This window comes from Panthera tigris, chromosome B1, assembly GCF_018350195.1.
Source record: "Panthera tigris isolate Pti1 chromosome B1, P.tigris_Pti1_mat1.1, whole genome shotgun sequence".
Taxonomy (NCBI): domain Eukaryota; kingdom Metazoa; phylum Chordata; class Mammalia; order Carnivora; family Felidae; genus Panthera; species Panthera tigris.
The window spans coordinates 54,518,443-54,531,260 of record NC_056663.1 but is presented as its reverse complement, the minus strand read 5'-3'; positions in this window follow the sequence as shown (position 1 = coordinate 54,531,260).

The following is a 12,818-nucleotide window of genomic DNA, read 5'->3' as shown; positions in this document are numbered from 1 at the left end:
AGCTGCTTTTTACAATCAGGTATATTTGGGAAACACCGAGCTAGACAACGCATATAGAATTCCGGTATTTCAAGGTGTCGGGAGGAGTGACGGTGAAAGTATGGGTATCAGGAAGAAGTACGGGAGAACAGAGGAAACATTAGGAACCACGGGGTCTGAATAAAAAATGGATGCTCTCAATTCCCCTGCTACAGACTTACCAGTCTTATGAAATGGCTTTATTGTATATTTTCACACTTCATGTTCCTTCCGAAGACGTCAGTATCTTTATTCGATATGGATTCATACACACAAGATTTTCCCATACATCTTACCAAATTATAAGGCAGCAGGCAATCGGAATTATTTTCTGCTCCTTCTGTAGTTAAAATGTTGTCTCCCTTGAGTAAAACAGTGCCCTATGAGCGATATAAGTATATTTTGACAGATTTAGAAGCCAGAGATAAAAATCCCTGCCTCATAAATGGAAGCAGCCCCAGAACCCTTTCCGTCAACATGATGTTTCCCCATTACAATGTGATCATTTAAAATCATAAACAGCAAGTATAATGAGGCTATGAAGATTGCATATGAGGTGTGACATTCTTTTCTGTGAATTTCATAACTGCCATTTTGATTTTATTGTGGTTTACTTCACCCTCAGTGGTGCTATTAGGAAAACCAAAAGAGTCTCTTGCTCTTAAAGTTTAAAGCTCTTGCTCTTAGCTAAGCCCAGGCCACTAAAAGAGAGGAGAAAATGCAACCCTACATTTCAACGTCACAGCCTTACACCCTAAATTCAAGTCAAATTATATCCGTCAGGATTCAAACGAATTTCTACAGTTATCTGTTTGCAGATTTAAAGTTTAAAGGAAAGTGCTAAATGGCATGAATGCATACGTTGCGCTTTGTATCTCTACATGAGTGCTTTCCATTGGTTGAGTTTATTCTATAAGGATTGGTCATTCTATTTTCTGCCTTGATTATCTAGTGTTTAAGTGAAGGTAAGTTTAGCCCATCTGTTTTATGTCTATGTGACATGCATCCTCCTTCTTTTTTGGCTCTATTCTCCCTTTTGGGTCTCGACTTCTATCAGTATTTTGGAAAGTCAGGAAGTCAGCCAGAATAAAATGAAGTCTAGCAGATTTTTTAATAGCATTTATTTAGGACAGTAATTCAGTGGCAGCGAGTCTACCATTAGCAACGATGTATTGGCTACTTTTATTATGCATGTCTGAATTCCTTGTCTGTCATGCTACACATAAACCCAGAAGAAAACGGTTAGCAGATTTGTGGTTTGCACTGTCTCTGAGACGTTGCTTTAAATACTTGATTCATAATCCTCTGGAGGCAAATCTCACCCTCTGGGATGGTGGGAGATCAAGGGGCTAGGATGACATGAGAAGCAGAGTTGGGCTTCTGTGCATTGCAAGACCCAATCCTTTCTCCAGCCCTAGCTGGAATTTTGAATCTCAAGCTTACGGCTAAGAACCCTGTCTCCTCGATTCTGCCCACTGCTAATTATCAACCAAGGCAATGACTAAAAAAAGTTGAAATTTAGACTCAACAGTGTATGGAAGACATACTTCCGAGCAATTCATGGCATAAGTAGGGACTGCCTGATGCAGAGGCATGTTGGGGATGTTTATGGTGACAACACTTGAATATAATGAAATATGGGTGAGTATCATCATAAGCTTTGAGGGAAGGCTAGTTATCAAAGGGCATCTGGATTTCATGGCAACAGCTGTGCCTATTTAACCTTCCGGGATAATGACTAACACTTCGCGTAGTGGCTTTTGTATCTCCACATATTTCATTTATATCAGACTCCTTAAGAAAAACATATGTCGTCGAAGAACTCAACTGGCATTTTCTTGGTAGGTGGGAAAGTTAATGAGGTAAGGAAGAATACCAAGAGAGTAGAAAGAGTGGTCTCGTATTCTAATATTGACCTCTGTTTGATTCCTTTGCAGTCTGTGTCCTCAGGATGTGATGGATGGAAGCGAGGATGGAATTAGGGCTAAATAAAATGACAAAAGTATGGGCCATAGTCATGACACTTGTCATCTCTGAAACTTAGTTTCTGCATCATAAGCTGAAATGACACCTCTTCTCCATATTCCACAAGGTTTTTCTCTAGAGATCAAGTGACGTATTTGAGGAAAGTCCTATAAAACTCTAAGATTTTATACCAATTTAAAAGCTGTTTTACTGAGATAGCCAAGGAAACGACAATTTTTAAAGAAATTAAGAAACTTTAGGGGCGCCTGGGAGGCTCAGTCGGTTGAGCGTCCGACTTCGGCTCAGGTCACGATCTCGCGGTTTGTGGGTTTGAGCCCCGCCGGTCTCTGCGCTGACAGCTCAGGGCCTGGAGCCTGTTTCGGATTCTGCGTCTCCCTCTCTCTCTGCCCCTCCCCCACCCGTGCTCTGTCTCCCTCTGTCTCAAAAATAAATAAACATTAAAAAAGGGTTATTTTTTTAAATAAATAAATAAAACCCTGAAAATGTTTTTTTTTAACGTTTTAAAGAAATTAATTTTACTGAAGAATTTTTAAGAACTTAAGAAGGTCACATAGTAGTAGTAAATAAACTTACTCAAATAAAAATAAAATAAAATAAATAACATTAGGGGAGTAAAATTTCAAAAGAAAAGAAAGTTCCTGAGAGAATAGACCTAAAAAAACGAAACAAAGCAAATACTAGTAGTAACAGCAATATTTGTAGTAGAATTTGTAGTTAGTAGATGTAGTGACAGCAGCCAGCATTTGTTGAGGATCCGACATATGCCAAGGACTGATCTGGATGCCAGGCTCCTTAGATACATTGCTTTTGTACTCACAGTTACTTTGTAAAGCAGATTAAAAAAAAAAAAATCTCAACTGGAAAAATGAAAAACTTGTGTCTCAGAGAAAAGTGAAGCAATTTGCCCAAAGTCACTCAACAAGCAAGCACAGAGCAGTGCCAACAACCACCAGTCGACGAATGTCACACGTGTCTGCACAGAACAAAAGGATACAGATTGCACTTGTTTCCCCTGACTTTGCTTTTATTCCTAATGCGTTCCTAATCTCATATTTTCATCTTTTGCATTAAGAACCCAAAGAATACAAGGCACTCGCTTTTCTTTGATTTAAAAAAAAAACAAAACACAACTGGCGTTTGTAAGAGACCATGAAGTTACCAAGATCTACAAGTGCAACTCTGTGTAAGGCATGCGAGTCATGAGCATACTGTATGTTTCTGAAATAACCCGATAGCGATTTTGAAAACACTTGTGCCTGAGTAAATGCGTTAGTGAGGTTAATGTCAGAGAAAAACAAGAAGGTAACTTTATAAAATATGCTACCCAATGGAAAATACCAGTGAAATTGCAAAATTTTCTTTTTCTTCACATGAATGTGACTGCAAGATAAATCCTAAAATGACTAAGCTTTGGATAGTTATTACTATTAGGATCAAACTGGATAGTTATTACAAATGGCAAAATAATTTAATACACACACTTAAATAATGATGCAGCCTCTTTTATACCATTAAAACTATGTTCTTCAAAAAAAACCCCATAAATATATAACACGAAAAAAAGCCCATACGATCGTGTCATCCATTGTAAGATATCACTAAGAGAAAACAAGATTCTTGTATCAGTTTAACTGAGAGTAAGTTTAAAGAAATTACTCATATCAATCAAGTATATATTATATATATATACTTATATATTTATATATAATATAATATATTTATATATATTTATATACTTATATATAAATATGTATAATTATATATATTTATATATTTATAAATATATATAATTATATAATTATATATTTATAAATGTATATATAAATATTTATATATAATATATATTTTTATATATTTATATAACAATATATATAAATATATATTTATATAACAATATATATAAATATATATTTATATAACAATATATATAAATATATATTTATATATAACAATATATATATAACAATATATATATAAATATATGTAAATATAAATATAAATAACAATATATATAAATATATATAAAAATATATATATAAATATATATTTATATATTATATATTATATTTTTATATATATATAATATATATATATATATAAAACAACCTTGCAACTTGCTTTTAAAACATTCAGATTAAAAGGAGAAACACTGGGAAGCCTGGGTGGCTCAGTTGGTTAAACATCCAACGCTTGATTTCAGCTCAGGTCATGATCTCACGGCTTGTGAGATGAAACCCTCTGAGAGCTGTTTTGCCTCAATGTGAAGTAAGTTGGTGCTCTGTGGGGGGCTCCACGCTGGAAGCACAGAGCCTTCTTGGGATTCTCTCTCTCTCTCCTCTCTCTGTATGTTCTCTCTCCTTTTTGTCTCCTCTTCCTCTGTCCCTCCCCCATTGCTCTCTCTCTCTCCCTCAAAATACATTAATAAACATTAAAAAAAAAAAGGAAAAACTCTTCCACCTATCAAAAGGCCAAAGGGTTAAACAATTTAAACCAAGTAAGCCTTTCTGTGACTGGCAGGCTTACTGGCTGCTGGTGGAAGGGAAGGTGATACAATCTTCATGAAAAGAGATTTGGAAATGTCATCAAATAACTTCGAAAGTTTCATGTTTCTTGATCCAGTCATTCTATATCTAAGCAAGCAGAGTGGAAACAGCCTAAGTGTAAGTACAGTCATTGGATTGTTGTTTTTCATAGTCAAAAGTAGAAAAGCACCATGTTCAAATAGAGAAATATTTTGCGAGTACACTTAATACGTGGCAGTGAACTATCCAAACGTTAAATGTATCTCAGAATATGATCTGATATAGTGGCTTATAATTAGGCAGAAAAAAACAAATATAAAAATGCGTACAAAGTACACACATAATTTTTATACTAGAAAAAACATATGCTAAATTTGAGTGGAGTCATAAAATGTAGTTTTTCTTTATAAGCTCCCATATTTCCAAGTTTTATACAATGAGTATATAATATAAAAAGCTTATATGAAATTGTTCATAAGCGTATTGCATAAAGTTCAAATACATTGAGTGATACTGAGCAATAAGCCATTTTGACAGTTAATTAATGAAGTAAGTAATGAACCCTAATAAGCCATCCTTTATCTATAAGAATAAAAATATCATTTCCGAAAAGAGCTTTGCATGGCATTTTGTTTGGCTTGAAGGGGACCCTGACATTGTCAGCCATGAGATCCTTCACTCGTTTAAAATGAATCTATCAATGCCACCGCTTTCTTTCCCTGGAAGTAGGATTTGTACTTTTTCCTATTTCTATTGTTGTATTTTCTTAGTTATCTGAATAATCCATGCTCAGAGAGATAATGTGTTGGCAATCCATACTGGTTATTTCTTTCTTCATAATCACTTAAAAAGTAAATCCTTCAGGAGAACATTTCTTTAGCTTACTTTTTCATTATTTCCAGAGGCAAAAACTGGCAGGGCAATTTATAATTCAATTTTTGCTAAATCCGTGACACCCAATATATATGTCAGGCATTTCAACGGCAGGGTACTTTGGGGATAGGTGATAAATTGTACTGATTATAAGTGCAAGCTGTTCTTCTAAAACATCATATCAAAAAGAAGGTAGGTATTATTAGGAAAATGTAATGTATCTTTAGATTGTCCAGAAACATCAGAGATCATCACTTCACATGAATATATTCCCCTTAGTGTTATACAGCAAAATATTATGGTTCTTACCATGTCTTTGATAGCACTCATCTGGAGAACGGGGAAAAAAGACCCTATCAGTTCACAAACCTATCATGGGCTGGTAGTCTTTCAGCAGCCACGTAGTTCTTAGAGCTGCAATAACTCATACCTGCCAGAAGTGACTCACTCTGAAACCCGAAACATGGCCCTAATCATTTTAGGACCATGTTGGTATATAGGAGCAGTATAAATATTATTTTATAATGTAATCTCCTCTGATCTTTTTAAACATCCTTTCAGTGTTCCAGATATTTCCTTGTGTGATAAGGATGGCTTAAGCAAAGCCACCGAATCTCTTAGGTTATCTCCAGAAAAATGCTGAAAAGAGTGGACAATTGAAGTGTAAAATTCTGCTTTGGTGGTATTGCGTGTACACACCCACACATGCTGCAGTTAAGTCTGGCATTCCATTAATGAGTGAAGCAATTAAGCAGAGCAAACCGGTAGGTTACTCCAGGCCTGAGCATGGGGAAGGGGCTATGGGAGCCTTTCACCTCTAGGTCAATGGTTTCTGTTTAATCGGGCTGTTAATGACTAAAAGTCATTGTTTCCATCTGAGAGCTGTTTGGTCTCAACGTGAAGTAAGTTGGTGGTCTGCTATCAGTTTCTCATGTGCAAATGTACAGATCGTGAAATCACTGCTGCTTTGGCTGGGCTGTGGGACAACTCAGTAAAAATCACACTGTTTGAGGGAAATGACCAGGCAACTCTATCTCAGACAGAGCATGCCTCAATAAGGAAAAGTATTCTTAAAAAGAAAGTCATGCAGAAATAGTTGACATAAAATAATAGAGGATTCATGCATTTGCTTTTACTACTTGCGGTAGTCTTTTTACATAGTTGCTTTGACAAAACTGAACTTATTTGAACTTCAGAGTTCATGTATATGGTAGAAGCCACGCTGATGATAATATTTTAAAATTTCAGAAATCAGGGGAGCCTGGGTAGTTCAGTTGGTTAAGTGTCTGACTTCAGCTCAGGTCATGATCTCATGGTGTGTGAGTTCAAGCCCTGCATCAGGCTCTGTGTTGACGGCTCTGAGCCTGGATTTTGCTTTGGATTCTGTGTCTCCCTCTCTCTGTCACCCCTCCCCCCCCCCCCGCCAACATATACTCATGCTTTTTCTCTCTCTCTTTATCAAAAATAAATAAACATTAAAGATACTAAATTGCAATTTCAGAAATCAAAGCTCAAAGAGGTCAGGGCTTGCCTAAGATCACACAAGTGGTATGTTTTTACATCAGTGCTGGAGTAGTAAGAGAGCTTCTTGGAAGAGGTGGCTTGGGAAGGGCTTCCAAGAACTGGGAGAATTTGGGTAGAACAGAAAAGTAAATGATACTTCAGGAAGGATGTCAGTAGAAGGAAAATTAAAAAAGGCATAAATTAGCACAATGTCACAGTAGAATATATTACATACATTTTACGTCATGTGTTCCTACAGGAATGCGTTCGGATCGATTTTGACATATACACGCAACTACATTACTGAACACCAGTATGTTCACACAGACTGAGCTTAGGTAAACAATAATGAATTGTTAGTGGTGTTCTCTATACAAAATAAGGTAGCATTAAAGATCCATTCAGAACAAAACATATAACTATTTGTGAGGAAGCAGATGTGAAGCTGTTGCTGGAAATAGACAAGAAGTATACAAACCTCTTTTGTGAGACATGGGGCAGTGGTGGAAAGATAAAGGCTGTTATGGTCCTAATAGTAAGCTAATAATATGTCTTGATGAGGGAAGAAAGGCTTCTGGCAATCTCACAGATAAAAGAAGTTATTGTGGGCCTTTTCAGTCAAGAAAATTCCCAAAGTCCATAGAGCATCTTGCTAGAGTTGTTAGAGAAAGTTGAACCCAGATATCTGTGCTTCTCAACTGGGAGATGTGCTCTCCCACATGCAGAGATTGGAAAATAATGGAGTAGTTTTTGGTTTTCGCTGTGATAGGGACACTAATGGGCCAGGTCAGAGATGCTCAGCTTCAGCCCCACCCTGTGAAAACTGGTCCTGTCCCCAGTGCCAATAGTACTCTGACCAAGAAAGACAGTTAATGTTTTTCTCACCAGTTGCTCTGTAGACCCAAGACTATAACCCCAAAAAGCTGACAAAACAAGAAAACCAATACTCATTACCTCAACATTTTAATCTTTATTTACCCTTCGCCTACTTCATTTTTGCCTTTGCTTTTGAAAATGATATTCCTGCTAAGATTATCACTAAATTAAATACCTAATCTAATGGGCACAAAGTTATCATCTTTACTAGACACACTCTTCTTTCTGGAAACTCTCTTCTGTGTCGACTTCCTCAAGGTCATTCTTTCCCACTTTCCAGATTACTCCTCAGTCATCTCAGTAGGTTTCTCTGGCTTCACCAACTCCTTCTTGTCACGTTTTTCCCCATGCCCATGGCCTTGGCTACCATAACTGATGATTCTCAAATGTCTATCTCCAGTGTCCAATCAATCTCTTGAACATGAGACCAGTCGTGTCTAGACAAGACCAATTGTCTACTGCACATCTCCTCCTTCACGTCACATAGAGACATCCGGGTTTGCAAAAGTGTCAAAATCATGCCGCTAAAATCTTCTCCTTTCTGTTTTCATTCAAGTGAAACATTTTTATTAAGCGGAGCTAAAAATAAAAATATAAGTAGAGCATGGAACATGCCTTCTAGGTCAGCTGAATAGATAAATATAAATAATTACAAAAAGGGTATTCACAGTTCCATGGCAGACAAAAGAGGGAGGGCTCAACTCTGGAAAGGGACATAGAAGAGAAGGTGAGTTGTTACATTACAGGAAACATCTTAGGCTACACAACACTTAAGCTCAGAGTTCACCACATGATCAAAGGCATTCTAAACAAATGAACTAACAAGTAATGTGTGCGTGAACTTGAGAAAGATTAGGGCGTGTTCCTGCACCTCTCTGTTATTTGGTATGACCTCGAAATGCATGGGAGGAGGGCAGGAGAAGTGCAGTTAAAGATAGGCAGCAACCAGATCACAAAGGTGTTTTATTTCCATGCAAAGTAATTTGGGCCTTATCCTGCAGGTAACTGAACAATTAGATAAGTTTAACTAGAGGTCACATGACAACATCAGTCTTGTTTGGGGGATGATTGTTCTCAGTATGGTAAAGAGGATGATAAAGAATACAGGGCAATATGGAATGAAGACAAGGGCCACATAGGAGGATTTTTAGCAGCCGATTTAGAAATCCTAAGGCTCTGATTTAGGATGTCAGCCCTGGAACACAGAGTAAAAAGTGAGGTCCATATTTCCTATTCTGTGGAAGTAAAATCAGCTGGTCATGGTGAGCACTGAACTTGGAAAGTGAAAGAAAGGATAGAGAATTGAGGATGACCACCAGATGTCTGGGTTTGGTGATGCAGGGCATGATGTCATTGAAAGAAATGAAAACAAAAGAGGAAAGGAAAGTGAGAATATGCCTTTTTAAATTTCACCATGGGCTTAAAGAAAACACCCTTAAGCTGAATAATGACCTCTTTAGTTTAGGTAGGATCTGTCCTGTACCAACCCTTTCTTTCTTAAGACATTAAGCTTTGGGCTTACCCTTCATGGTTGAATGGGTACAGTGTAAAGAAAGATAGAGCACTGGAAAATGTCTCAAAAAATATCATCCTTATATTGAAATGCAATGTGTGATATCCGGCATGTTAGTCAAACTATCTGAGTTCAATAGCCTTATCTGCTAAGAAAGCAAAATAATACTTCACAGTGATGCTGTGTAAAATAAAACGGCCCATTTTTAATGTACCTACATATATTCTCTACACTCAGGAGTCTCTCCAAATTGGATATATATTTTCCTTCCCACAGTATGGTTTTTCAAATGGCTCCAAAAATAGGCCAAATATTCTCCAGATAGTCTTTCCCTTTTAAAAATAAAATCATGCTTCTGATTGAACTCCTATATTTTAGCACCTTTCACAGAGAATGAATAACTTCTTGATATTATTCTCAGTCTGCTTGATGTGCTTAGAGATTCAGCAGTCTAGACTTACCTAACTGTGAAGCTTTGTGGCAACTATATAGTTTTCTAAAAATAGTGGTTAGGAGAAGCTAACCACCTTTAAAGGCAGGCTTTAAGAGTACAAACAGTTTTTATAAAAATTACCATACATAGAGGCAAATGACTGTAGCAGTTGGAATCTGAAAATGAAATTTTCCTCAGTGTGGGAGTGCAAAGGCATGAGCAGAGATGAGAAAATCTTGACTTTAGATTTGGTAGGTCCAATTGAGGAAACACTTCAAAACTGATGGCTAAAAGTGGAATTTGATGAAAGAGAGTCCCAGAAAACCTAATAACAAAAAAATATATTATTTACAAAAGCAAGATTGATGAAAACTTTTGGTATAAAACAAAGCAGACCTAGCAGCTAAATTTTTATGGAATTATTCCAGCCACAGAGTCCCTTATTATAATCTATATAATCTGGGTTAGTTGATATGGTTGTGTGGCTGATTTATGCTACTGATAACAGAAGCTTATAAATTTCTTGGAGGGAAGTATAGGCCTTTGTAGTGGACCGTGTTTTAATTCACTTACATGACCCATTTCCACTAGCAGCAATGTAAGTCTTTTATATAAATCAGAAGTGCCTGCCCTTTCCAAAGTCTTGTCTATAGCCTTGTAGAGCCATTAAAAACATGTCAAGATGGAACATAATTGGCAGAACTTTGGATCTAATCCACTTTCCCCTATTTAATGCTATGCTCTGGCTCATAGATCCACACAGAAGATGGATGAGGCATTTGCATTTTCAGCAGTTGTTTCCAACTAAATATTTATAGTAATATGAAAAAGAGAGGGGGGAAAACATGTGTTTATATAAAATGAAATACAATAGAGAAGTAAATATTGATGGACTTTGTATAGGCCTATATATGGATGAGCTGACTGATAGAGGGAAGGAAGAATAAGACTGGAAGAAGTCCTAGGACTCAGCCTTGAGTGACTCCCTACGTGGAAAAGCAGGATAAGGATGACGAGTTGTCAAAGTTGAGTGAGCACGAGATGCCATTGAGGAAAGAAAACTATGACATTTGTTTTTACCGAGAAGCCAAGAGAAGATTGGGTTTGGTTTTGATGGGAAGGTGAGGAACAGTATCTAGAAGTGGAGTAAGGACTTGAGTATATTTACCTGCCAACAGAAAGGATCCAGTAGACGTGACATGGACAAGGAAAAAAAGAAAGTGGAATGCCAAAGAGATCTTGTTTATGTGGGTTATATCTACTGATATTTACTGGATAAGAAATTAAAGCTGAAAAATTATTAAAATCTTCACATATTGGGGCGCCTGGGTGGCTCGGTCGGTTAAGCGTCCGACTTCGGCTCAGGTCATGATCTCACGGTCCGTGGGTTCGAGCCCCGCGTCGGGCTCTGTGCTGACCGCTCAGAGCCTGGAGCCTGTTTCCGATTCTGTGTCTCCCTCTCTCTGTGACCCTCCCCTGTTCATGCTCTGTCTCTCTCTGTCTCAAAAATAAATAAACGTTAAAAAAAAATAAAAAAAATAAAAATAAAATAAAATAAAATAAAATCTTCACATATTAATTCATTTAAGTCACCATGACAAACCCACTGCAAATTAACATAAACAACATGTTTTAGAAAACTATAAAATAAATTAGTGATAAGAGTGTCACCATTTTACACTTTCTCAATTCTTTCTAATATCACGTTCAGTAGAAGACAGCTGGGTTCTCATGTGTGCATCTGCATTCAGTTGGTTGCCTTATGTTGGTTTGGTTAACGTGTATTAAGAAAATCTGGTCTCACACGAATATGTAGTTGAATAATGGAGGAAATGTCGGTATGTTTCTTTAATGCTACACTAGAATTCACCACATGGTAGTTTCCTAAAGATTATAAACTCTGAAATCTTATCATTAAATGAACTTTTTGCACTCTACAGTCCATTTTTCTATCTTATACTTTGAGCTGAGTTATGCAGGTGTTCTAGACGCTGAGAGATTTTACCACACAATGTTAAAAAAGTCACATTTGTTAATACTATCACTGATCTCATCAGAAATATCTTTAAGTACTGGGTGGTTCATAGATCCACCCAATACTTATGATGTCAAGATTATGGTGTTAGATACAAGTTTCCCAAAACTTGAATATTCACTTGAAAGCTAAAATTTTGTCTTTGGCAATACTTTGTTTTCCTTAGAGTGGCAGGTTCACTTAGCTCATTTCCAAGAAAATGTCTGCCAGATACCTAAGCCTGAATGACCATTGTTTGTCTATCAGCCATTCTTTCAAGTAAAATAATGTTTCATGAAAAAGCTCTCAATTCCAACAATTGCTCAGTGTTTATCCTCAAGATTACTATCATTTTTCACGATGCAGTAGAAGAGTCTTAAGTGTACCTTCTATTATGTTACACAGAATATTAAAGGGATGAGTAGTCGTGGTCTGAAATTTAATAAAATTAATAATTGTTACTGTTTCATCAAAGTCCTTTTTAAAATGTTTTTTAAATTTTTTTGTGAGAGAAAAAAGTTTTATTTATTTATTTTTTATGTTTTGTTTTTAAATATAATTTATTGTCAAATTGGTTAACATGCAGTGTGTACAGGGTGCTCTTGGTTTTGGGGGCAGAGTCCCATGGTTCACCGCTTACATACAGCACTCAGTGCTCATCCCAACAAGTGCCCTCCTCAATGCCCATCATCCATTTCCCCTCTCCCTTTCTCCCACCCCCACCCATCAACCCTCAGTTTGTTATCTGTATTTAAGAATCTCTTATTGTTTGCCTCCTCTCTGTAACTATTTTTTTTCGACTTTCCCCCCCCTTCCATGGGGGAAGGGAAGTTTCTCAAGTTCCACATATGAGTGAAAACATATGATATCTGTCTTTCTCTGACTTATTTCACTTAGCATAATACCTTCCAGTTCCATCCACGTTGCTGCCAGTGGCATGATTTCATTCTTTCTCATTGCCAAGTAGTATTCCATTGTATATATAAACCACATCTTTATCCATTCATCAGTTGATGGACATTTAGGCTCTTTCCATAATTTGGCTATTGTTGAAAGTGCTGCTATTAACATTGGGGTACA